The sequence below is a fragment of the Equus caballus genome, chromosome 18 (assembly GCF_041296265.1).
Source record: "Equus caballus isolate H_3958 breed thoroughbred chromosome 18, TB-T2T, whole genome shotgun sequence".
In the NCBI taxonomy this organism is placed as follows: Eukaryota; Metazoa; Chordata; class Mammalia; order Perissodactyla; family Equidae; genus Equus; species Equus caballus.
Window position 1 is genome coordinate 874585 of NC_091701.1, and position 27355 is coordinate 901939.

General features: G+C 44.0%; 2 long non-coding RNA genes across 3 annotated transcripts in view; one reads left to right on the top strand and one right to left on the bottom strand.

Moving 5' to 3' along the window:
• The first annotated feature begins 688 nt into the window (after positions 1–688).
• On the top strand, positions 689–26158 carry LOC138918833 (uncharacterized). The gene is made up of 3 exons (XR_011428651.1): positions 689–1536; positions 19268–19687; positions 21538–26158. It is a non-coding gene; the product is annotated as an uncharacterized lncRNA (long non-coding RNA).
• The window catches only part of LOC111768856 (uncharacterized), a 229988-nt gene continuing 208693 nt past the window's right edge, over positions 6061–27355 (bottom strand). The window contains exons 3-6 of one of the 2 annotated variants that reach the window (XR_011428649.1): positions 22373–22565; positions 20534–20883; positions 19231–20267; positions 6061–7119 (exon numbers count right to left, since the gene is read on the bottom strand). This is a non-coding gene — a long non-coding RNA (uncharacterized lncRNA). The remainder of the gene's footprint in view (positions 7120–19230; positions 20268–20533; positions 20884–22372; positions 22566–27355) is intronic. The other variant, XR_011428648.1, reaches the window with a different exon arrangement.

Below are 27355 nucleotides of genomic sequence, written 5' to 3' on the forward strand. Positions count from 1 at the left end.
TGTCTCTGAGAAACTGGCCGGTCAGCCCTGAATTGAGATTAGGCTGATGAATTAAAAGTGTAACAGACAAACTATTATCATCTTAAGGTTGATTTTTTGGAGCCCTCTCCCCTTAGGTGGGTCAGTGAAAACTGCCTACTAGATACTTGTTCAGGAATTGGTGCCACCCATCTCTGGCCTCAGCAGATCCTGGGTAAAGCAGTAATTAAGCTCACGGATGCCTCAACTTCCATATCTTCCAAAGAGGCTCTCTGTGAGGGTAATTCACGAAGCAACAGCCAATGTCCTCCCTGCCCTAAACGCTTAAATTATGCTCTCCATCAGGACCTCGACATGAATATCTCCTAAAAGCTACCAAAACAGCGCACTTCGACTGGAGAAAGAAAAGGGCAGCTTCTGAAAGTTTCTTAGATATCAAGCCAGTTCCCATAAACAGTTTAGAAAAAGAAGCAGTTTCCTGGGCCTGGACTAGGCATAATGCTCTGGAAAGATCCCCAGGCGTGCAGACAGCAGAAGGAATCAGCTGCGCAAAGAGGCACTGGTGGGGAAGGGGCGCGAGTCGGGACCTGAATTGGAGCCAAAGCGAGTGGCCAGTGGCAGGCCGGCGGCTGCAAGTCGCAGCCTCCGCTCCCTCCTAACTCCCTGCCCCGGCTCACCTCCCCCGGGCGGGGCGGGCGGGGCAAGCGGCGGCTGCGAGCAGACGCCGCCCCGCAGCTGGGCCACCTCGGGGCCGGGAGGCAGAGACCGCCGCTCCCACAGCGCACCGGCCGGGCCGCCGCCCCACAGGCTGGGCGCTTCTTCCCCAGCCTGTCCCGCCCGCGGAGACCCAAGGGCGTTGGACGCGCCCTGTGAACGTGATAGTGCCGCTCCACTGGGTGCAGCTGGCGGGACTTGTCACAGCCAAGTTGGACTTCTTGCAGGCCAGGGAGTGGGCCGGTGCCCCGCGGACCGCGCAGGACGGCCCTCCACTAGCTCCGGGCCCGCTCCCTCTCCCCCTGCCCCCTCTTCGCCATCCCCACCTCTTCTCCCCTCCCTCTCCCCATCCCCTCTCCCCCGCCCCCTCTTCTCTCTCCCCCACCCTCCCGCCCCCTCCTCCGCCCCCTCCTCCGCCCCCTCCCTCTGTCCCCCCTCCGCCCTCTGCCCCTGCCCAGCCCCACGCCACTCCCGAACATGTTGAGGCCACTAGCAGGTCTGGTGGTTGCTTAGGCTTTTTAGGAACACATGCATACACTCCTCGTTGGGTGTCTGAGACAGTAAATGCACTGCCTAAAATGGAAATACCTGAGAACCTGGAACCTGCCTTTTGAAAGCCAGTTTCCCACCCCCCCCCCCCCCATCCCCTCTATCCCGCTGGGCCGCCTTGATCCTTCCCCCTGGATCCTTGGCATTCTGAGTGCCTCCTGGACCCTCAGGCTGCCTGATTGGACCGGCAGGTCTCTTAGAGTGACTGTTCTTGCCGTGCTGTAGAAAGGAGAAAAACAGCACAGCGGAAAGGCTTGAATCCTGCATTATACAGATGGAAACTCAGCTGCACAGGTAAGTGACTCCCTAGGCCGCTTCAGGAAACCACACCCAGGCCGCGTGTCTGGCTGGTTCACAGAACTTTCTGATCCTGGTGTGGACCTCTGGCCTTAATTAACACAGGCCAACAGGACAGAAGTTCTCTTGGGCCCTTGCCAAAACGGTGGAAAAGTTTGTGCAGGAAGGCAATACACAATGTCTGTGCTACAATAGGCTTTCTTTAGAACCACTTTTCATATCCCTTTTAAAAGATCCTTTCAGAACCACTTTTACTAATTTGTTTCTGCTGCTGATTACACCAATGGTACTAATTCTCCTAAGTCGTTTTTCTGTTTAGTTTTTCTGATTAACTCTAAGTACAACATTACATTGCTTCTCAAACTGGACTGTGCACAGCCCCAATTCTGTGCAGCGCAGATGCAAAACAGCAGAACATCTGTGGTACATCTTTCTAGAACATCAATTTTACTACAAGATTTGGAAGTAGCAAAATTAGTTTCCAAAGTAAGTAAAAATTTACGAATAAAACAAGGCTGGAAAGTCATTTGCCGTTAGTTACTCAGTAATCTGTGCCTGAAATCTCAGACTTTCTCCCAGAAAAACCTTTATAGAGAACTTATTTCCCGTTATTTTAAATAGGAAAGATTATAAAGCACACAAGCAAGTGACAAATAGAAATGGCAAGCAATAGGATATATTGGAGTCTATGAGGAAGCCATTTGGTGTAAACCTAATTCGGCCTGACTTTGTGTTTTTTTTTTCAAAAGGGCCTGACTGTGGCCATAGAGCAGGCATTGTATATCTGCTTTAAACATTTCCTGTGGCCAAAATAAGTGGGCTTAAGATAAAGGTGCAACTTCCCCCCACATTGGCATTTCCTTAAGCATAAGCATCTTTCCTTAGGCGAGGAACTGATTGCTGTGCTCACCTTTGACCACCCAGCTCACCTGTGACCACCCAGCTGGAGACAACAGACCTGCCACCCTGCTGTGTTCACTGAGACAGAAGACCTACCTGCTGTGTCCATCAATCCACAGTCTCGCGACTATTGTAAAAGGACATTTCAATCATATGTGAACCATCCTGTTTGGGGGTATATAACCACTCTGTACACCCTACTTCAGTGCTCTGTCTGCCTTCGGGAAGAAGGGCCCTGGGCCATGGTCCTCAGATTTCAGCTCAGAATAACTCTCCCAAATTTTCATTTATAGATTGGTTATGGATTATTTTTGTCGACACAAGTCAATTGAAAAACGCTATCAATTTCCTGTCACAATCAGGCACCTCGATGGAAGTTACAAATTTCATGTTAGGATGTAAAATGCTTAAAACCTTGCTCTTGGTCACCTCACATGTCATACGGTTGTTAGCGTACATTGCTTTCTGTGCAGCAGGAGTGGCCTCTCAGAGCCCAGCGGCATCGCGTGTGTACATCTCCTTTATCCACACTCCAAAGCTTTATAAAGTGACTAGCAAGATTGATGGCCTGCAGTTTCTCCAGCAAACCATTTAGTTTAAAATGTGTTTTTTGAAGACTCAATGTAAACTCTATAAATATCAGCTGAAAACTGTACTGAGAGAGAAATACCTGCTGTGCACTTTGGGTATCACTAACGTGTTCTTCCAGGAAAACGTTAACTGGGGATATGTTCTGTGGGGTGTGCCTATTTATAAAATAGATGGCAAAAATCCCATTTATTTTACAGATTTTAAAGATTAAAGCTGTAACTTTGAGTAAACTTGGGGCTGAGGAATTCTGAGGCTATGACCCAGAGTTCTGGAGTCTGGGTCTGTAAGGACCCCTTGCCAGTATCAGGATATAAACATGCCCTAATGTTGTGCATTAAACAAACAGGCCTCCTTGACTCCAGATTCCTCCCCATTTACCATTCTGCTTCTCCATTTAAGCTGCCTCTCCTCACGTTCTCTCCTGAATCCACTCCCATCCAGCTTTCCTCCACACCACTTCACTGAAATGGCTTTTATCCGGGTTGCCAATGATTTCCGATTTGTCTGGAGCTGGGTGGTCACAGGTGAGCGCAGCAATCAGTTCCTAGCCTAAGGAGAGATGCTTATCCTTAAGGAAATGCCAATGTGGGGGAAGTTGCACCTTTGTCTTAAGGACCTCTGTTCTTGCCATAGGGAAAGTCTAAGGCAGATATACAATGCATGTTCAATGGCCTCGTCAGGTCCTTTTGGAAAAACAAAGTCAGGCCGAATTAGGTTTACACCAAATGGCTTCCTCATGTACTCCAATAGATCCTATTGCCATTTCTATTTGTCAGTACCCAGCCCCCTCCCCTAGCCCTAAGCAACCACTAATCTACTTTCTGTCTCTGTAGATTTCCCTGTACTGGAAATTTCCTATAAATGGAATCATGTAATACGTGGACTTGTGTGACTGACTTTTTTCACTCATCATAATGTCCTCAAGGTTTATGCAAGTTGTAGCATGTGTCAGTACTTCATTCTTTTTTATGACTGTCATAATAATTTTAAAAAGTTTTTATCTTGAATGCTGGTACTTGAGAAAAAATGAGAAGAAGGAAATAAGAAAGAAAGATTTCTCTGGAGATCCTGAAGGACTTTCAACTACTTTTGAGATCTCTGGAGGTGGATGGCACTGATTCTCATTCCAGAATTGGACTTACTTTCTCCAAAACTGGGAATACTAAGCTGTCAGGTGAATGTTTGCTTCCCAAGTAAACGTGAATGAGGCAGAGAGGGGAAGAAGAGTTATTTTACTAAAGGAAGGGGACAAAACCCAATGAGAGAAAGAGGAGAGCTGCCTGCAGCAGAATGAACAGAGCTGTGAGCAGCGAAGGCAGAGTAAAAGGTGCAAATACAGCTTGGGACAGAGTCTGAGGGGCAGGAGGCAGGTGCGGAGACGGGACCGTCCCTCAGGAGGCAGGGAGCTGGGATTGGCCGTGGGCTGGAGGCCGATGCTCAGGAAGAGGTCAGTGTGCAGGCAGCGTGAGGATGCCCATGGTTTGGGACTTTAGGGGCAACCTGTATTTGGCCTCCTTTATTCAGTCAACCCTCTTAATTAAGTGCCTGCCATGTGACAGACACTATGCTGTGCACTGGAGACACGCTGTTGCCCTGTCCCTGCCCTCACGGGGTTGACCATCTCATAGGAACAATGTTTGTTATTTCTCTTCCATTTCCCCACACCTCCTGGAAGTGTATGGGCAAAGTGCAATTACTGTTGGCTGGTAATTGAAGAAATAAAGTATTTTACATTCAGATTTTTTACAAAAACGCAACATCTGAGATGTAGAATTCTATATCTTTGACTTCTTTAAAAAGTTAACAATACAGGCAAAATAGAAAATGAAAACTCTAATTTTCCAGTATTGTGTTCACACTGATGTCAGCAGCAGGGTTTTTTTTTCCCCTCCTAAAGAGTATCTGTGTACTTAGGAACTTTCGATTCTTTATAAAGGGCAGGAGAAAAAGAAACACATAAGTGACTTGTGCCTTATTTTCTTTCATTTCAAATTACTGTGATGATTAATACATACATGCATTTATGGGTCTGAAATTTTTTCAGTGAAATGTTTTGATGTTTGTTTACAATTGAAATGTGAATTTCATCTCCTTTATTTCTCTTGAGCTCAGTCACAGTCCTGAGTGGACATCAAGGCGTTCTTACATTGTTGCTGGGCTTCTCTCCCTGAAAATGTTCATTGGAAAAGCGAAAGAAATTACCTTGAGTCAGCTAACCTTGGCCAGCATGCTTGCTTTCACTAAAGTGTGAAGTTTTGCTCACTTCACAACTTCGCAGCTCTGTCTGCCCTGGACTCGACATAGACCCATTTCAACATCAGTGATGGCACAGGGGACTGTCACAATCTCATACTTGGTGTGGACTAAGTCTTGGGAACTTATGGTTGTTGGAAGTTAGGTCCCTCTTTGGAAATCCACATGCCTGTGAAAATTAGGTGCAATGTGACTCCAGACTCAATTCATCATATTCTTTTTCCCAGCTGCAGCCTACAGTTGGTATTGCTGATATTAGAAACTTAAAATGCCGGTAAGCCACAGAAAGAAAAATTCTGTGATTTCTGAGAGCTTCAGACTTAATCTTGGCCTTGTTCCTTAATCATGCTGGAGAAAGAGAAGCTATAAAAAAAAGGGAAATATAGGGCCCTACAGCCAGTCCTTGAGAAGCTTTGAATAGTAAAGGTTTAGAGGCTCAGGACAATGTGTGTGTTGCTTCTGAAGCCCCAGTGCAAAACAATGTCGAACCCCAGCGTGATGTTGAAATGAACGTATTTTATTTCAGTATTAAACTTTAAAGGTTATATTGGGGTAAAAAGCTTTATTAAATCCTTTATTCACAAATGGAAACAATAAATTATTTTAAAATTTCAGATTTCGTAACTTTCCTGGCTTGTGGTCTTTTGAGGAGGCAGCCTGAGCTTTGCAAAGGGAAACAATCCTCTAAGGCAGCAGTGTCCAGTAGAAACAGGGTGGAGTCATGTCTGTAATTTAAAATTTTCTAGTAATTGTTAAAGAAAATAAAAAGAAACAAGTGAAACTGATCATAATATTATTTATTTAAACCAATATATCCAAAATATTATCATTTTAATGTGTGATCAATATAAACTAATAAAATATTTTACATTCATTTTTTTGTACTTAAATCTTGAGAATTTGCTCTGTGGCTTGCTTGTCTGGCACATCTCAGTTCAGACAGACCCCATCCCAGGCTCAGGGCCCACAGGTGGGAGTGGCTGCCACATGCAGAGTGCAGCTCTCGGGACTGTGACTCCTCTGACCTCAGGGCAGTGAGGTACCTGAACCCCCTTGTGTGCCAGAGGCGACAGAACACCCCCTCCCTACAGCATCTCTCCACAGGCCCAAGGTGCGGAGAGACGATACCCCAAGAAAGAGCAGAGGGCTGCAAACAGGATGTTTCCACAGGTAGACCTGTGCTTCCAAGCTGCTGCTTGGTCTGAGCCCGTCCACTTCCCAGAGATCAGACAGGAGTGACAGGAAGGAGAGACCCTAACGGGGGGAACCCCACGTCTTCAGATCTGTCCACAGTCTTGCCTCCAGAGTTCAGATTTGGGGGAATAAATTAAAGGCAAACTCCTTATTTTGAAATCTGACGTTGGGCCCTAGTGGTCAGGCTGTGGTTTCTATTTCCTCCTATGGTGTGGGGTCCTGTGTGCGTTTACGCACCAAGCGCATGTCTGCATGTCTTTCTGTGTAACTCAAGAGATCCAGCTTTAAATAAGGAGAAAAGGACATCAGGATCTTTAGGGTGCTACCGTTTGCCTGGTAGCACCCTAAATGAGCATGTATTGAATCCTGGCGTCTCCTCTGCAATGAGTGCACATGTTAATTAGCTATTGCTGTGTAGCAAATAACCCCAAAATTTACTTAGCTCATGATTGAGCTGCTCAGCAGTTTAGGCTTGGTTCAGCTGGGCCATTCTGATCTCCACTGGCCTTCTTCGTGGGTGTGTGGTTGGGGCTCTGCTTCTGTGGGTTGGCTGGCCATCGACTGGGCACCTTGGTTCTCCTCCATGGTATCTTGTTCTCTAGCAGGCTAACATGGGCTTGTTCTCATAGAGAGAGCAGGGTTCTGAAAGAAAAAGCAGTGTCATACCCACTGCATTCTGACGGCCACAGCCAATCAGGCCAGCCTAAATCCAACGTGTAGGGGAATAAATTCTGCCTCTGGATGGGAGCAGCTGTAAAATCACATTGTAAAGAACACGGATGCAGGAGGGGTGGAGAATTGCTGCCTTCTCTGCAATCAATGTCATTATGTCTTTTCTCGAAGATGAGTTTTATATAACGTTCCAAGTTGAGTTACTTGTCCAAAGCCCCACAGCTTCTAAGTGGCTGGGCTGGGCTGCAGGTCAACTCTGCCCAACTACAGAGCCGCCCACGGCCCCCAGACTGCACTCCTGCAGCTGCTCACCTCACCCCGGGCTCTGGAGAAGGACTCTTCAGCAGAGGCAGGATTCCCTTGAGATCTGTGCCCACCTGGTACTCTTCACTATGGGGAATAGTCCCCACAGGAGAGTGCTGAAGCATTTTGGAAGGACTTGAATAATTTAAGAAAAGATTCAACTTTAGGAAATCAAAGCCAACAATATATTTTTCATTTCTAATCATAGGAGAAATTTTAAAACACGTATGATGCACTCCACATGTTTGCAAATTCTTATTATCGTTTTTTGGTATTTGTAGGCTATTTATGATTTTCAAAATAGACTAAAACTACTGTGCCTGAAACAGTCTCTTACTCTGAAAGCAAGTGATATAAAGACAGATCTGCTGAGAAGACATTTCCGTCTGCTGCCATTTAGCCAAACAGCTAAGTCTTGAAGAAGTCCTTTGATTTTAGGCAAAGATATTTCCTAAAACCCCAAACTGAAATGTTGCAATGAGGTAAATCCCCACAGCAGGCATGGAAATCACTTGCAGCTAATGTACCCCTGACTCTGAATTCGGGGTGGGGGGGTTGTCTCCCCTGCAGCTGTAATTAGAATCACCTGGGGGGCTTTTAAAATTCCCAAAACCCAAACTGCCACAGACCAGTTAGATCAGAATCCCTCAGGTGGCGCCCCGGAGTCAGTATTTTCTAAAGTTCTCCAGGTGATTGTAGTGTGCGGCCAAGACTGCTTTAAACCAGCATCTTTTGGTGAACTAGTTGCAAATAGTTTCTCAAATAAATGTAAAAACATTTAGTGCTGAGCTGCAGCCGTACAGTCTCGCCTGCATCACCTACGCACCACCCTTTGCACAAGCCAGCCTCTACTTGCTTTGTTCCTGATTCCACAAGTATTGAAAGCACAGTGTGTGCAAGGCGCTGTGCTGGGTGTCATGGCCTTGGGAGCACCACTGGGGGTAGGAGGCTTTGCCAGGAAAAAACTGCATCATAAAAAATCAACACCATGCCACTTACAAATTGAGGCAAAAATGGAAAGACCTAGGAGGTCACCCAAGGGTGAGGGCATTAATAGATACTTTGCAATATTAAAACCCATCTGGTGACACCTTGAGTGAACATGTTCCACTTTAAAAGAAAACAAAATATTGCTGTTATTCTGAGATATTGAGTTAGAATTTTTGTCCAAATATGTAGCATTTAAATTTTTTATTGATGTGTATAACATGCATGCAGATATCATTCATGGAAAGCTCGATGAGTTATTACAGAGTGAAGTGAGTATATTTGTGTGACCAAGAGCTAGAACCAGTGTCACTCAGGCCCCCTGACCCTCCTTTTCTCTGTCCTTCCTTCCCAAATGTAACCAATGCCTTAGCAGCTAACATTGTAGGTTGACTTTGTCTTTTTATACAAGTGTCTTATTACAGAAAATTTTAAACATGTACAAAATAAGCAGAATAATATAGTAAACATGTCACCCAGCTTCAACAGCTCCTAATCCTGCTGGGTTTTTTCATTTGTACTTCAACCTATCCCCCCCTCCACTGTATATTTTTTAGTTCTTTTTCCTTCATGAGGTGAGATGTACATACATTGAAAGGCACAATCCTTAACTGTACAGTTTTGACAAATAAATACATCCATATAACCTTCACCCCTTTTAAGCGTGTTATATTTCCATCATTCCCAGAATATCCCCACATGTTCCTTCCCAGGCAATTTTTTCCTCCCCCAGAGGCAACAGCTGTTCTGATTTTTTCACCGTAGGTTCAGTTGGGCTGAAATCATACAATATGTATTATTTTCCATCCAGCTTGTCTCCCTCAGCATGATGTTTATGAGACTCCCATGCATTTTCATGCTTTGCGTCTGTGAGCTGCTGCTTCTGTTGTGTGCGTGCGCTGCAGTGTGCTCGTCGTTTTCCTGTCGGTGGGCGCTGGGGTTATTTTCTCTAACAGTCTGGTACAAGTGCTTTCCTGTATTCTGTTTAACTCCTGTGTTAGCATTTCAGTGACACAGCTTTGCACTTCTTAGCGGCTGGGGAAGGGACGGGATGTGCATGTGTACTGTCACAGTTGACTGAGAGTTAGTGGGGTACTGTTTGGATAAATGTAAAATGTAAAAGCCCTGCTATGCAGCAGTTCCATTTACCTTCTTCTATCCTTTGTGCTACTGTCATAAATTTTACAGCTGCCTGTGTTATAAGTCCCACAGTACAGTGTTATTTTTCGCTTTAAATAGTCGTAGATCTTTTAAAGAAATTAAGAGAAGTTACCAATAAATATTTGGAGGGAGGTACTTTGAGGCCACGCAAATAGACTGTTTCTCTGAGTTTCATCCAGAGTGTTTGCGTTCATCGGTGAATCTTGCATACGGTAGTTATTACTGCAGTATTCTAGTGGAGATTTTCTATTGCATGTTATCCATCTAACATTTATTATTTGGAGTTCTTCTGTGGGGACGATTTGTTCCTTCCATTCTTCCTTCCTTTCTTGTTTGTTTAACCCCTTTTATATCAGTATGCACCCGTGGGTGGTGATTTCATCATCTGGGGTTTAATCCAGTGCTGTCGTCATTTTGTTGCTCACGTCACTCCCGCTTGGGCCATTGGAAGCTGTTTCAAGTTGGCTCCTTTTGACATGTCCCCGTCCTTTTGTTTTTTGGGTTTTTTTAAAGCACTTTCTTACTTTCTGGCACTACAAGATGTTCCAGGCGCATCTTGTATTTTCCATTCCGACCTGAGAGTCAGCCGTTTCTCCAAGCGCCCTCGTTCTGTTTCTTGAAAAATGGTATTTAGAAACCAAGATGTAGGTGCAAAGTGTGCTCTTTGATACTGGGGTGTCATTGCTTCTAGGTCTAGCAGAAAGAACTTGGAAATGTGTGTGTGAATATAAACTCAGACATACACACATATCTCTATTTGTTTCCCTCTCTCTCTCCCTCTCTCCCTATCTGGATAGATATATGAAAGTAGACATGGGTTCATACTGATATTTCCAACTCTAACCCAGCACCATAAGGTTGATTCTAGCATTCTCCCTTTGCTTATTTGCAACTTTTTGCACCTACAGTGAGAAACTGGGCTCTAATTATCTACAATATATTTACTAACACGTAGAGTAGTGTTAGAATTGCTAACTCATACCCTTGTGAAAAACAGGTTGACCAACTAGAGTACAGTGTTTGTGTACAGTACTTTAGTCTTACAGTTTGCAGTTAAAACACTGTTTTCCAAAGTTACTTAGGTCAGGACCTTTCATTCCCACCTCCTTCAATATGGTACGTCACACATTTGTAATACAGTTGCATCCACTTGTCACTGCATTCCATCTGAGTTCCCACAGTATCCTGGTTGATTTTTTAAAAATTTGCATAGAATAAAATTCACTGTTTGTAGTGTAAATTTCTGTGGGTTTTGACGACTGCATAGAGTCACTTATCCACCTCCACAGAACTGTTTCATCATGCCAAAAATTGCCTTCGTAGTGGCATTATGATGCATCAATGTAGGTTCATCATTCCTAACATCAATCTATGGGCCTATTTTTATGCCAATACCATACTATTTTAATTACTATAGCTTTGAAATCAAGGAGTGTGATGCCTCCAGCTTTGTTCTTCTTTCTCAAGATTGCTTTGTCTGTTCAGGGTCTTTTGTGGTTCCACACAAGTTTTAGGATTGTTTGTTCTATTTCTGTGAAAAACGCCATTAGAATTTAGATAGGTATTGCACTGACTCTGTAGATTGGTTTGGGTACTATGGACATTTTAACAATATTAAATCTTTCAGTCCATGAGCATGGAATAGCTTTCATTTATTTATGTCTTCTTCACTGTCTTTCTTCAGTGTCTTGTAGTTTTCAGTGTACAGCTCTTTCACCTGGTATTTTATTCTTTTTGATGCAATTGTAAATAGAATGGTTTTCTTAATTTCTCTTTCTGAAAGCTTGTTATTAGTGTATGGAATCACAACTGATTTTTTGTGGTGTCATATCCAGAAATTATTGCCAAATCCAGTGTCATGAAGCTTTTCCCCTATGTTTTCTTCTAAGAGTTTTATATTTTTAGTGCTTACATTTAGCTCTTTGATCCACTTTAAGTTTTGTATATGGTGTAAGATAAGGTTCTGACTTCATTCTTTTACATGTAGATATCTAGTCTTCCCAGCACCGTTTGTTGAAAAGACTCTCATTTTCCCATTGAATGGTCTTTGCACCCTTGCCAAAAGTCATTTGACGTATATGCAACGGTTTGTTTCTGGGATCTTTCTATTATTCCATTGATCTATATAGTGTTTCTTTATGCCAGTGTCACACTGTTTTGATTATTATAGCTTTGTAGTAAGTTTTGAAAGCAGAAAGTGTGAGTCCTCCAACTTTATTCTTCTATTGTTTTGGCTATTCATTGTCTCTTGAGATTCCATATAAATTTTAGGATGGATTTTTCTATTTCTGCAAAAACCACCATAGGGATTTTTACCTGCTTGGTTAAATTAATTCCTAAATATTTTATTATTTTTGATGCTATTGTAAATGGGATTATTGTATTACCTTACTTTTCAGAATATTCATTATTACTATATAGAAACACAACTGTTTTTGTGTGTTGATTTTGTATCGTACTACTCTGCTGAATTTATTTATTTTAACAGTCTTGTGTGGAATCTTAGGGTTTTCTACATATAAGATCATATCTGTGAACAGAGGTAATTTTACTTCTTCCCTTTCAATGTGGATGCTGTTTATTTCTTTTTCTTGCCTAAGAGCTCTGGAGAGAATTTCTAATACTGTGTTGATAAAGGTGGGGAAAGTGGACATCTTTGCCTTGTTCCTGATCTTAGAGGAAAAGATTTCAGTCTGATGCTCCACTGTGGGTTTTCATATATGACTTTTATTATGTTGAGGTAGTGTTCTTCTATTGCTAGTTTGTTAAGTATTTTTCATCATGAAAGGGTATTGAATTTTGTCAAATGCTTTCTCCACATCCATTGAGATCATCATGTGCTTTTATTTTCTGCATTCTGTTAATGAGGCATCTTGCATTGATCAATTTTTGTATTTTGAAATATCCTTGCATTCCAGGAATAAATCCCACTTGATCATGGTGTATAATTTCTTTCAATATGCTGCTGAACTTGGTTTGCTAGTGTTTTGTTGACGATTTTTGCATCAGTATTGATAAGGGATATTAATCTCATGGAATGAGTTTGGAAGGGTTCTCTCCTTTGCTCTTTTTTGGAAGAGTTTGAAAAGGACTGTTGTTAGTTCTTCCTCAAATGTTTGGTAGAATTCACCAGTGAAGCCATCAGATCAAGGGATTTTTTTTGTTCAGAGATTTTTGGTTACTGACTTGATCTCCTTACTAGTTATGGGTCTATTCAGATTTTTCTATTTCTTAGTGATTCACTCTTGGTAGGTTTCTAGGAATGTGTCTAGGAATTTGTTCATTTAATCTAGATTCTAATTTGTTGGCATGAAATTGTTCCTAGTATGCTTTTATGATCCTTTTTATTGCTATACAACCAGTAGTGTCTCCACCTTTATTTCTGATTTTAGCACTCTGAGTCGTCTGTCTTTTTTCCTTAGTCAATTTAGCTAGGTTGACAACTTTTTTTTTAAGCTTTTATTTTTCCCTTTTCTCCCAAAGCCCCTCCCCACCCCCCCCCCCGCCCCGGTACATAGTTGTGTATTTTAGTTGTGGGCCCTTCCAGTTGTGACATGTGGGATGCTGCCTCAGCATGGCTTGATGAGCGGTGCCATGTCTGTGCCCAGGATTTGAACTGGTGAAACAGTGGGCTGCCGAAGCGGAGTGCATGAACTTAACCACTCGGCCACTGGGCCAGCCCCTGGTTGACAACTTTTTAAAACTTTTTGAAGAAAAAACTTTTGGTTTTGTTGATTTTCTGTTTTTTCATTCTCTATTTTATTTATCTCTGCTATAATCTTTATTATTTACTTTCTTCTACTAACCTTGGGTTTAGTTTGTTCTTCTTCCAGTTCCTTAAATTATAGAGTTAGGTTATTGATTTTTTTAATTGAAATATATTAGACATGTAATATTGTGGAAGTTTAACAAGTTGATTTGATACATTTATATATTGCAATATGATTGTAGCCTAAGCTAACACCTCTATTATGACACATAATTATCATTTCTTTTTTGTGGTGGGAGTAATTAAGACCTAATTTCTTGCATGTCTGATGTTTATGATGAAATTTTGTTGTCTACAATCACTGTATTGTGCATTAGGTCTCCAGGACTTATTTATTTACTAGTTCCAAGTGTACCTTTAGACAACATCCCTTCTATTCCTCCTCCTGGGGGTCAGCCCCTGGTAACCACTATGTTCTTCTTTGTCTAATTTCTTAAGTTGTTAGGTTGTTGATTTAAAATCTTTCTCCTTTTTTTTTTTAATTAAAGATTGGCACCTGAGCTAACATCTGTTGCCAATCTTCTTCTTTTTTTTCTTCTTCTTCTCCTCCTCCCCGCCCAAAGCCCCCCAGTACATAGTTGTATATTCTAGTTATACGTCCTTCTGGCTCTGCTCTGTGGGATGCCACCTCAGCATGGCTTGATGAGCAGTGCCATGTCCACACCCAGGATCCGAGCTGGGGAAACCCTGGGCCACCGAAGTGGAGCACGTGAACTTAACCACTCAGCCACAGGGCCAACCCCTCTTTATCCTTTTTTAATGTAAATGTTTGTAGTTATAAATTTCTCCCCCTAACACTGCTTTGACTCTGTCCGTTAAGTTTTGGTATGTTGTGTTTTTATTTTCCTTAATCTCGAAGTATTATCTTATTTCCCTTGTGATTTCTTCTTTGAATCATTGGTTGCTTAAGAGTACATTGTTTAACTTCCACAAATTTTTGAGTTTTCTAGTTGTGCTTCTGTTACTGATTTATAACTTTATCTCATTGTGGTCAGAGAATATACTTTGTATGGTATCTTTCTTTTAAAATGTATTGAGACTTAAAATTGTGGCCTAACCGGTGGTCTATGCTAGACAATGTCCCAAGTGCACTGGAGAAGAATGTGTATTCTGCTGTTGTTGGGTAGAGTGTTCTGTATATGTCTGTTAGGTCTAGTTCATTTATTGTATTATTTAAGTGGTCTGTTTCCTTATTTCTGTCTTGTTCTATCCGTTATTGAGAGTAGACTATTGAAGTCTCCACCTATTTTAGTAGAACTATCAATTTCTCTCTTTAACTCTGTCGATTTTCCCTTCATGTATGTTATGGTTTGTTATTAGGTACATAAATGTTTATGATTGTTATATCTTCTTGCTATATGAACCTTTTATTAATATATAGTTTCCCCTTTTTTTCTTATAACCTTTTTTGATTTAAAGTCTTTTCTGTATGATATTAGTATAGCCATCCCTGCTCACTTTTGCTTATTAATTGCATGGAATATCTTTTTCCATTCTTTCACTTTCAACTTATTTCTGTCATTCAATCTAAAATTAGTCTCTTGTGTACAGCGTATAGTTGGATCATGTTTTTAAATATCTTCTAACAATCTCTGTCTTTTGATTGGAAAGTTTAAGCCATTTACATTTAGAGTAATTACTGATAAGGAAGGACATCTATCATTTTGCTATTTTCTGTATACCTTATAAGATTTTGTCCCTCATTTCTTGCGTTACTGTCTTCTTTTGTGTTTAGTTGACTTTTAGTGAAACATCTTCATTAATTTCCTTCTCATTTCCTCTTATGTATATTCTATAGCTATTTTTTTGTGTGGTTACCACCATGCAGATTACATTTAACATCAAAATTTATTCATTTTAACTGCTGCATACTATTCTGTTATATAAACATATTATAATTTATTTATCTATTGTACTCTTGGTGGTCATCATTTGGATTTTTTAAAAAACTAATAGCCTTAATTTTTAAGAGTAGTTTTAGGTTCACATAAAAGTTGAATGGCAAGTGCAGAGAGTTCCCATATATCTCCTTCCCTTCCCCAGCTTCCTTATTATTTGCATCTTGCATGAGTGTGGTGTGTTTGTTATAATTAATAAACTAAAATAGAAACATCATTATTAACTAAAGTCCATAATTTACATTAGGGCTTACTGTATGTTGTATATTCTCTGGGTTTTGACAATTCCATAATGAAATGACATGTATTCATAATTACAGTACCATATAGAATAGTTCTACTGTCTTAAAATATTTCCTGTTCCCTTCTCCCATTTATTCCACTCCACCCCAAATCCCTGGCAACTACTCATCTTTTTACTGTCTTCATAGTAAAAATATTGGCCTTCTACAGAATGTCATATATTTGGAATCATATATTATGTAGCTTTTTCAGACTGACTCCTTTCACTTCATAATATGTGTTTAAGTTTCCTCCACATCTTTTCATGGTTTGATAGCTCATTTCTTTGTATCAGTGAATAATATTCCATTGTATGGATGTACCAGTTTATCCACCACCTATTTAAGGACATCTTGGTTCCTTCCAAGTTTTGACAGTTATTAATAAAGCTACTGTAAACATTTGTGTGCAGGTTTTGATGTGGGTGCAAGATTTTTACTCCTTTGGGTGAATACCAAGGAACTGATTGCTGGATTGTATGATAAATGGATATTTAGTTTTGTGAAAAACAGGAAACCTGTCTCCCAAGGTGGCTATACCATTTTTCATTTCCACCAGCAATGAATGAGAGTTTCTCTTCTTCCACATCCTTATCAGCATTTGGTGTTGTCAGTGTGTTAAATTTCAGACATCCTAATAGGTGTGTAGTGATATGTCAGTGTTTTAATTTACAATTCCCTAATGACATAGTTATGTTGAGCATCTTTTCATATGCTGATTTGCCATCCGCATATATTCTTTGGTAAGGTATCTGTTCAGATCTTTTACTCATTTTATAACCAGGGTTTTTTTCTTATTGTGGAGTTTTAATAGGTTTTTATGTGTTTTGATACCAGTCCTTTATCAAATTTGTGTTTTGCAAATATTTTCTCCCACTTTGTGGCTTGTCTTTTCATTTTCTTAACTGTCTTTTGTAGAGAAGAAGTTTTAATTTTAATGTAACCCAACTTATCAATTTTTTCTTTCATGGATTGTGCTTTTGGTGTTTATCTAAGAAGTCATTGCCAAACACAAGATCATCTAGATTTTTTCCTATATTATCTCCTAGGAGCTTTATAGTTTTACCTTTTACATTTAGGTCTGTGATCCATTATGAGTTAATTTCAGTGAAAGATGTAAGGTCTGCGTATAGATTTTTCTTTTCCTTCTTTCTTTCTTTCTTTCTTTTTTTTTGAATGTGGATGTTCAATTGTTTCAGCACCATTTGTTGGAGATTACCCTTTCACCGTTGTTGAATTGAATCCTTTGCTCCTTTGTCAAAGACTGATTGACAGTATTTGTAAGAGTCCATTTCCGAGCTCTCTATTCTATTCCGTTTATCTCTTTCTCTTTTTGTTCACCAATACCACACTGTCTTGATTACTGTAGCTTTGTAGTAGTTCTTGAAGTTGAGTAGTGTTATTCCTCTGACTTTGTTCTTCTTTGGTATTTGTTGGCTATTCTGGATATTTTGCCTTCCACGGAAACTTTAGAATCAGTTTGTCAATATCCACAAAATAACTGAGATTTTGATTCAGGGTGGAATGAACCTGTAGATCAAGTCGGGAAGTACTGTCATCTTGACAATGTTGAATCCTCCTATTCATGAATGTGGATTATCTTTCTATTTATTTAGATCTTCTTTGATTTATTTTATCAGTTTTGTTGTTTTCTTCATATAGATCCTGTACTTATTTTGTTGTATTTGTACCTAAGTATTTCATTTTTTTGCTACTAATGTAAATGACATGTTTTTAATTTCAAATTCTGTTAATGGAAAGCAATTGACTTTTGTGTATTAACCTTGTATCCTGCAAATTTGCTGTAACTTCTTATTATAATTGGTTATTCCAGGAGTTTCTTATTGATCCCATGGGATTTCTACATAGGTAATCATGTCACTTGTGAGAAAATATAATTGTATTTCTTCCTTCCCAATCCATGCACCTTTTATTTCATTTTCTTGTCCTACTGCATATCCTAGGACTTTCAGTACAATGTTGCACAGGACTGGCAAGAAGGGACACTTGCCTTTCTCCTGATCTTATCAGGAAAGCATCTAGCTTCTCAACATAAGTACTAGGTCTTTTGACGTATTCTTTATGAAATTGAGGAAGTTCCTCTCTATTGCCAGTTTCTGAAGAGTTTTTTGTTTTTATCATGAATGGGTTTGTACTTTTTCTGCATCTATTTATATATGATTTTAATTTTAGCAGGAGACTTCTCAATCTACCTCACTCTTACCCCTCTCCCTGAATCCACTACGGGCATAGATATTTGAGAATGATGGTCTAAAGGATAATGATGTCATCTCACAGAGCAGACCTACTGCCCCATGAGTTTTGAGCATGAATGATATAAAGGAAGGAGGCCCTTTTTTCTTGTTTTAGTTTTTTAAACATTAGGGGCCTTGAATCAGCCTCTTTATTGGCAATGTCATGTCATGAAAGATTAACAGCTTGAGATTCAGGAGACCCAGGTTCTGGCGAAGCTCTGTCCCCAAGAGTTCTCATATGACAATGGTAATCTCTGCCTCAATTTCTTAAGCTGTTCTTTCTGGTCTATCACACCTATGAAATATACTAAATCTACATCTTCTCATCAGTGTTACTTTGCAGTTTCATAACTGATGGTACCACATTTATGGTGTCCTGGTGCCTCCTATTTTATCCTTCTTAGCTTTCAAGATATTATGGCATACACTGAGTTAGAAATCCTATTATAGTAAGAAGGGCTTGGAGAAATTTACTTCCAGTATGTGAGCTCAGTTCTGTGCTAAAATGCTCTTCTTTCCCCACTACTGCCCCTGGACATGACCTTATAAACCTTCACCAGTCAACTTTTGCTGTGGGGGTCAGCCATGAAGAAATTCACTACTCTTGGCCTTGAACAGAGGCAGTGCCCTGGCCGAGAAGTTACAGGGAGGTGAAGCCACTAGTGTTGCCATCAGGGTGGCCAGTCTGCTAGCCTCCACCTTCCTGTTTAGATCAGATCAGGCTCCTCCTAAAGCTGTAACACCATGAGGTCCAACCTGTGTGCCCAAGGACCCACAAGGCACCCGCGTTGGGCTAAATAGTGTCCCAGACAACATTAACATTTCCAGCACTCTGCATAGCTGCATTTTTCTTTCACATTTTTGAGGTAGAATTTGTCCTCAGGACTGTGTCCTGCTTGTGCGGAGAAGGACTTAGAGACTGCAGACAAATTAATTCCCGAGGAGCCCTGAAGAGCTACACAAAGTAGTTGGTTGTCTCATCTCTCTCATGACTGAATTGTCCAGTTAAGAGACACAGTATAACAAATATCAAAAGGATGCCAGAAACAAGGACGCTAGAGGCCACAGACCTGAGCCAAGGGAGGCCACATGGCCCTGCGGTTGTGAGCACAAGCTCACGACATAAGCTGTGCCACTCACCAGCTTAGGGACTCTACAAACTACTTAGGCTCCCTCAGCATACATGTCCCAGTCTGTTAAATGGGCGTTTGTGGCTAATAGGAATTGAAAAGGTATAGAAAGGCTTTGACCACTAGTAAATGCTACTGTTGATTGCTAGTGTTAATACCACTGTTATATGACCTGCTCAAGGAAGTGACAACTCTGTGTTCTTGAAGACAAACAAAAATGAGACTATTCAAATCAATAATCACTTTCCACAAATCATCATTAAAAGCAACTCAAAAAGTAAGATGTTAAATGCTTACCCATTAAATTTTTTGTATTGTTTGTTCATTTCTTCAGAACCATCTCCCCTCCTCCACAAACAGAAGAAAGAGGAAGAGCTGGGAAGGGGAGAAGTGCCCAGGGAAAGCAGTCCAGTCCCTGAAGTTTCACCCAGGTTGGGGTGGAAGGGGCAGGCAGGGCCAGCTTCTCCTCTTGGCTCTGAGGCAGCTCCAAGCCATCATTTAAGCCCAGCAGTTATTTTGGATGTGATGTTTTTGAAGGCCATGGAGGTACTAAGTACCCTCTTAATTTGAATACCAAACAGAGAACACTGGGACAGTCTGCATAACTCCAACCTCCACTACATGAAGTCTGCTCGGCTGGCATGCCATGCAAACACACCAGTATGTACTTCTTGCACTGCTCCCACCCACAGCTTTGAGCGCCGCCCTGGCCCACCTCCCACCCTATGTCATCGGCTCCATGGAACTCATGATGGTAAGTGCTTGTTCCAGCTCTTGAGCTTACTTGAGCTCTGGCTGGAGCTGCTCTCGCACTGAAGCTGCAGATGGTGCAGGAAGTTGTTCTAACTCTTCAACTTGAATGAGAGCTCTAGTTTGAGCCTGCTCCAGGTCTAGAAATATGTGTTTGTTTTAGTTCTTGAAACTGAATGAGAGCTCTAGCTTGGGCCTGCTCTTCCTCTGACGCCAGAGATGGTGCAGGTGGTGGTTCCAGGGCTTTACCTTGAAGGAGAGCTATGGTTTGAATCTGCACTTGAGAGAAGTTGAAGCTGGTGCAGTTTCTCCTTCTAGCTCTTGAGCCTAAATTAAAGCTGTGGCTTGAGCATGCTCTGATTCTAAAGCTGAAGCTGATGTAGTTGCTTAATTCTTTAGCTTAAATGAGAGCAGTTGCCTGTGGCTGCTCTGGCTCTTTATGTGGAACTGGCATAACTCTTCAGCTTGAACAGGAGCTGTGGCTCTAGTCTGCTCTCATTCTGGAGCTGGAGCTGGAGCTGTCACCATAGTTTGAGCTGGCACTAGGTCTTGAGGTGGTTCTTGATCTTGCTCTGGAGCTGGTGCTGTAGCTCCAAGAAGAGAAAATATCATCAATATGACTGCCTTGCATGTGCCTTCCAAAGACATGAAACTTCTCATATCAATCAATAAAGTCTCAGTCCAAGAACCCAACCCCAGAAAGTCTTTCCAGACTGCAATCCGTGGGAATGTTGATCTGAGCATACTCATCGCTCCTGGCCCAACTCCAGCCACTGGAGGCTCTGTTCAGCATGGCCTGGCCCCATCCCCTCCACACACGCCCACATCACCCCCTCCAAATCCTCCTCACCTTCAGTTTCCACCTCAGTGGGCTCAAGGTGCTCCAGCTGTGCCAGGAGAAGGTGGGCATGGCACTCCAGGTCCAAGCCTGGGCATGTTGACCAGCACATAGGCCAACAGCATCTTCAGGCAGAGGGATTCTGGGGGCTGGAAATAATCTTCACAGTACTGATCCAGCCAAGTGCCCAGGATAGAGGCTATGGCCCTGGGGATAGGCAGGTGGGCAGCAGAGTCAGAGGCTTGGCCTTTCCTTCCACATTGCCTTCCCAGGGCACCCCCGCAGGAGCCCGGGCTCCTATGCCTCGTGCTCCTGGCTTTCCGAGGCCAATCCTCCTCCTGTCCACTTCCAATCTGGCAGTCCTGGCAGAGACAGACCTGGTCACTAAGGAAGGGCTGGCAAAAAGCCTTCGTAAATGAGATGCCTTCATCAATGGTGTGACCACCTTTCCCCCTTTTCAGGGAAGCCTGACACAGTCCTCTGTCTGTCTCCCTGCTCCCTCCTCCCTGGGATGTCAGCTCCATGAGGGCAGGGAGCAGTGGAGTCTGCTCTGTTCATTGCACTCACTGGCACACAGTAGGGGCTTTGTGAATATCTGACTGATGAGGGAATAATGGACTTTGTCTCCTGCCCAGGCTTCCCAGGGCCCTCCTCATACCTCAAACCTTAGCTCCTGTGCCTACATGCTGCCTGATTCACTAGGTGCCCCATGTGGGTCAGCATCCCCTGACATTAATCTCTAATAAGGAGGGAGTCATTTGGCCCCTGAGCACTCACTGAGTCGCCTGAGCAGAGGCTGAGCACCCAGTGCTGAGGTTCTATGAGATTAGGAAGCAGGATGCTCCCCACACCTCCTGTTCCAAGTTCCAGGATGGTGGTGGAGACAGGACTGGGATGGCGAGGGGACAGGCATGGATTCTCATGGGGACCAAGTCCATCCTCCAGCTCCCTCTGCTCTCCCACAGCACTCAAAACCCCAGGCACAGCTCTCCTTGACTGGTTTTTTTCTTTTCTAGGGGAAGCCGTCAGACCTTTGCCTTCTCACAGGAATCACAAGATTTGAGATTCTGGGTTCTGCCAGCACCCTCAATTCACGGGTCCTGCACTCCCCTCAGTGTGGAGCAGGGCGGCCCTCCTACTTGATCCAAAGCCCACTCACACTTCAACTGGTGCAGAGGTCCGCCAACCTCATCAGAAGAAGGGAGGATGCATCCATATCTAGAGGAGGCAGGAGGGATCACATCGACTTTACTGTGGACAGTAGCTCCTGAGAAGTCTAGTGTGACTGTGTGACTCCCAACTAGAATGGAGCCCTGGAGGGCAGGGCTGTGTCTGCTCTGTGCACTGGACTATGGTCAGTGCCTAGAAAACTGCCTGCACCTAGTGGGGCCTCATCTCTATATGATGAATGAATGAGCTCCAACCAGCCCCATCACAGATGTCTGAGTGGGCCGAGGGCCCTCCTTCTCATCCCCAGGGATCTCTGCTCTGGCTTCACCCAGGACAGGGACCCCTAGATGGAATCTCAAATCTCCTTTTCAAATGGGAAAACAGCTCAGCCCAAGGCCACGGGGACAATGATGGATGAGGCAGAGGCTTCATTATGTAGAAGACGAAAATGACTAATTAGTACAACCACAGCCCCTGCAGCAGACCTGTCCCCAGGGCCAGCCCCACAGAGTGCTTCCCACGAGCATCCCAGTGAGTCCCTACAATATCCACATGAGGTTGAAGCTCTATTTGCCACACTGTGCAGAGGAGCAAACTGAGGCTCAGAGAGCTGCATTCTGAAGACTCTGAGCTAGCAGGCAGCCGAATCCCCACTGTGCTGTGCAGGGGCAGGGTGCTTACCTTTAAACAGCAGCTCCAGCACCTGTTGGGTGGTGGCAAAAGCTCTGCATGTGCCCAGGAGGCTGTGGGTGTAAGTGCTGTCGCTGTGCAGGAAGGCGGGCACCAGGCTCTCCCCCAGCCTCTCCAGTGTGCCGGCCTGGATGGGCCACACCATGTGGGTCTCGTTCCTGTTCACCGTTGATCCATTTTCATCCTGGGGTGGGACAGAGGAGGGACTTGCCATCAGAGGCAGCACCATGGACAGCAGGAGAGCTGGGGGGCAGGAGCTCAGACCCAACTCCCAAGCCCTCAGTGACTTGTGGTAAGAGGTGGGGTATGAGTGCCCACAGCAGGAAAAAGTTCTTGGCGTTAAAAGTAGAATTTGAGGAGGGGAATGATTAAACATTGTTAGCTGAATACTGACAGCGTCTCCATGTGTTAACAGCATCGTCCCTGTGATTTCTGAAAACATAGCCCATCGTAGAGATAAGAACACAGAGGCTTTTCTTGGGGTAGAGGGATCAGGACAGGAGCACATGCAGGATGGTCAGCGCAGTGCTGTGAAAATGGCAACACAAGTCCCACATCAGTGAGGGGCTGAGACACTGTGGGAAAGGGTCTCCCTTCTGGAATGTTGTGCAGCCCAGTGAGGCCCCGGCCCCTGACCTGGAGGGGCCATGGGGACGTGTTCCTCAGGATGGCAAATTGCCATCTGCAGAGTAACAGACATAGTGCCCCGTGTCCTTTTGGGGAAAAGCATCCCTACCACTCGAGATGAGGTGTAAGACGTGGAGATGTGGAAGGGTTACTGGGTCAACATGGACGCTGCGGGCAGGAGGGAAAGAGAGGAAAATCTGTAGAAAAATACTCTTGATTGAATGTGCGGTGAAATGGTTTAAGAGTCTCTTTTCTGATGTTCCTACAAATACATGGACAGTGACTTTGCATCTGGCTGGGCAGCGAGGGTGAGTTTGATAAGGAGGTAGGGACTCAGATTTTTGGGGGAGCCAGCCTCTAGGAGGGAGCCCAGAGGAGTATCAAGGTGTTCTGGGACCCGGGGTCCCCCGTTGGCTGTATGGGGCCTTGGGTGTTGGGTGTCCTCAGCACCTGCTGTCACGGAGCCAGCACTGTTGGTGGTGTGGGGCAGCTTCCTCTCCTGCAGGGAGATGGAGTAGAGGCCCCCGTTAATCAGCTCCTGCCTCATCTCTCGAGTGGAGCTCTGTAAAGACAGTGCCTGGCAGCCAAGCCCTGACCAGCCGTCTTTGCTGCCTCTCACACCTCTGTGACTCCCTCCACTCTAGACACACACACACATCATAGTCTGCACAGACCTCCACCAAGGAGGGAAAGGTGACAGCCTTAGGGCCTTGGATTAAGATTGGCACAGATAAGAGGCACCTCAAGAATCCCCCTTCCACCCTGCCAGCGCTGTCCTGGAGTGTGGACATGAGAAGACCACCAGATTATCAGCCACCCATCAGCTTGCTCCTGCCAAGAGTAAGTCCTCCCCCAACACTGAAGATGAGGAGATGGGGGCTAAGAGGGTTCACAGAGGTGGCCTGGCCTGGTTTGGCCTGGCCCTAGACCACCTTGTGTTACTTCAGGGGACCTCCCAGCAAAGGGCCAGAGGCGTCAGAGAGGAGGGTTGAGCCAACGTCTGCAGCGTCTGAAAAGTCTCTCACTCGGGGTTTCCTGAAGCCAGAACCTCAGTAAGTCAGGTTACAGCAGGAGAACATCTTTCACTATCGAGTGTCTCTGGCCAAGTGAGCTGGGTATGAGGCTGTCGCTAGAATGTGGGGGACTGGTTATGGGGGTTCCAACTTCTGTTGGGTTCTATTGTCAAGGAAGGGACTTCCCTTCCTAGGGTCCCTGTACTTGAGTCCCCTCCTCAGATAACACCTGTCCAAACAGCCCTCTGGGCTGCTAATTGCTCACCCTTGGTTCTCTATGCAACACCATGTCCGTGAACAGGCACACCAACACACCCCTCTCCACAGGCCCCAAGAAGATCTGGGTGCAGCCAGGGTCCCAGCTTTGAGACAGATGCGGACACAACTCCTCATTCCTACTTGTTCCTGATCCTGGAGAAGCCATTGTGCCTCTCAGGGTCTGTCTGCCTCCTGTCTGCACAGTGAGGATCATTGTAGCATGTGCTTCCTAGAGATGTCCTCAGGCCTGTGTGGGATGATACCTATAAAATTGGAGGAGTGGTGTCACCCGTAGGTAATGCTTCCAACCTCTTTTTTCTCTCTCTTATCACCTCCCCTTTGTCTACTTCTCTTCTGATCGCACCCCATAGTCCCTACATCTAATGTCACTGTGTGCATGTGTGTGACAGTGCTCATGTTCTGGATGCCCAGAAGAAAATAGCCCCCACAGAGGGAGGGATGCGCAAGAGCTTCCCCAGACCTTATGGTTTCTAATTCCCAAAGCAAACCCTATGCGAGAGGTTTGAGCCTTGGCCTAGAAGGTCAGAACACACTCTTACCTCTGGATTCTGCATATTGTATGCCATGGGCCAGTTCCTGCCTCTCTATGGGCCTCAGTTTCCCAATTATCCAAGGAGGGATTAACTTCAGAACTGCATAAGCACGAGCTCAGCATAAAGGTGGCCCTGGGTCCCTCCACTCTGGGTGAGGTGTGGACAGAGGTGCACTCAGAGGTTCCCCTGACCTGGGCTCCTCTTCAGACAAGAACTGGCCAAATGCCCATCTAGGCTGCTGAATACTCACCCTCACCCCCATGCCATCTCCATGTGTACATAGTTAGACCAACACAGCCTTTTCCAGGGTCCCCCAAGAAAGCCTGGGTGCAGCCAGTTTCTTAAGTGGACTCCAGAGCTCTCCTGGAGCTGTTTATGTTAGTGGATAGCTGTCTAAGTACTGATCTTTGGCGGGGAATGGAAGCTGGCGTCTCCTATGTCATCATTTTGATGACATCATCTGGATTTTATATTTTTAAATGATTGAAAATGTAAAAAGATTCCTTTCATGGCATGTAAAATTATATAAAATTTAAATTTTAGGGTCCATAATAAAGTTTTATTAGATACAGTCGTGCCCATTGGTTGACATGTTCTCTATGGCTGCCTTTAAGTTACAACAGCAAAGCTGAGTATTTGCAACACAGGCCATACGGTCTGCAAGCCTAAAGTATTTACTCTCTGACTCTTTACAGAAAAAGCTTGCTCACCTCTGACCTAGAGAAAGAAGTCCAAACTCCTATATTTTCAGTGAGATTCAGCACAACCCTGGCCACACAGAAGTTCCTGGTGACAAATAGAAATGGCAAGCAATAGGATATATTGGAGTCTATGAGGAAGCCATTTGGTGTAAACCTAATTCGGCCTGACTTTGTTTTCCCAAAAGGGCGTGACTGTGGCCATTGAGCACGCATTGCATATCTGCTTTAAACATTTCCTATGGCAAGAACAAATGGCCTTAAGATAAAGGCGAAACTTCCCTCCACATTGGCATTTCCTTAAGGATAAGCATCTTTCCTTAGGCTAAGAACTGATTGCTGTGCTCACCTGTGACCACCCAGCTGGAGACAACAGACTGCCACACTGCTGTGTTCAGTGAGACAGCAGACCTACCTGCTGTTTCCATCAATCGCTGTGCTGACAGAGCAGTCTCGTGACTATTGTAAAAGAGACATTTGAATCATATGTGAAACATCCTGTTTGGGGGTATATAACCGCTCTGCGCACCCCACTTCTTCAGTGCCCTTTCTTCCTTCAGGAAGAAAGGCCCCGGGCCATGGTCCTCAGATTTTAGCTCAAAATAAACTCTCCCAAATTTTCATTTATAGATTGGTTATGGATTATTTTTGTCGACACTGGTCAGTGTTGCTGAGTGAATCCCATCCCTGTGGCCTCCCTCACCCCAGCCAATCCTCTCCACTCACTGCATTAATCCCAGCTCTGCCCCATTTCCAATCCATCAAAAACCTTCTCCTCCACTAAGGCTTCCTTATTCCTCCCAACCCAAATCCATCCCCAGCCGCAGCTCCAAGAGCATTTTGTTTATAGCTGTTTGTAGCTACTTACATTCTGCTTCACATAGTTATTACGTATTATGGTGTGTACATATCTAGAAGCTCCCTGAGGGTCAGGTAAGGTGTCCTTCAACTCCTGGCATACAGTACCAAGCTGAGATGGTGCCCAGGAAGTGGATGTTGGATGTCTGGATGTATGTCTGGGTGGATACATGGATGGATGGTTGGATAGGTGGGTGGATGAGTGGGTGAATGGATGGATGGCTGGTATTAGAGAAATCAAACCTGCATGCCTTGAGTATACCCACCAGAAGCACAACTAGATAGACCCCTGCCCAATCCTCAGGGAGGATTTTTGGCACTTTATTCACACATTTTTTCTCCCACCAGTGAGATGAGAATGAGTTTTGCTGGCCTTCTAGGAGTTCCAAGAGGTCACCCCCAATTCCTGCCACCCTCAGGCTGATGGGTCATGATGGCAGTGGTGGGGACTCTGTCAGAGTGAGTGGGAAGAAGACATAGGAGGAAAATCATCCCATAAGTTGCAGTCTGTCTTTCCACATGGGTCCCTTGAGCTTTTGGAGTTCAGCAAAGACTTGATTAATTAGAGTCTGATCACCAACACCCACTGCTATAGAAGGGGTCACAATCTAGGGGCAAATGGTCAAGGATCAGACAGAAAATGGAAAGGAGCTGGTGCTGAGGGACGGAAGACAGCTCCCAAGGGTCCTTTGGTGGGCCCTTCACAGCCAGAAGTGCAAAAGCAAAAGACTTCACAGTTCACTGGACCGACTGGTGCCTTGAAGCCGTGGAACAGAGCCCGCCTTCTCCAATTTCCTCCACACACTCCTTGATCTGAGGGCAGAGGAGATGGAACTTGAGGATAAATGTTGAGAAGACTAAGGAGGTGTGTTTTTATGGAAACTCTGGTTTAAGAATAACTACTACCGGGGCCGGCCCGGTGGCACAGTGGTTAAGTTTGCACGTTCCACTTCGGCAGCCTGGGGT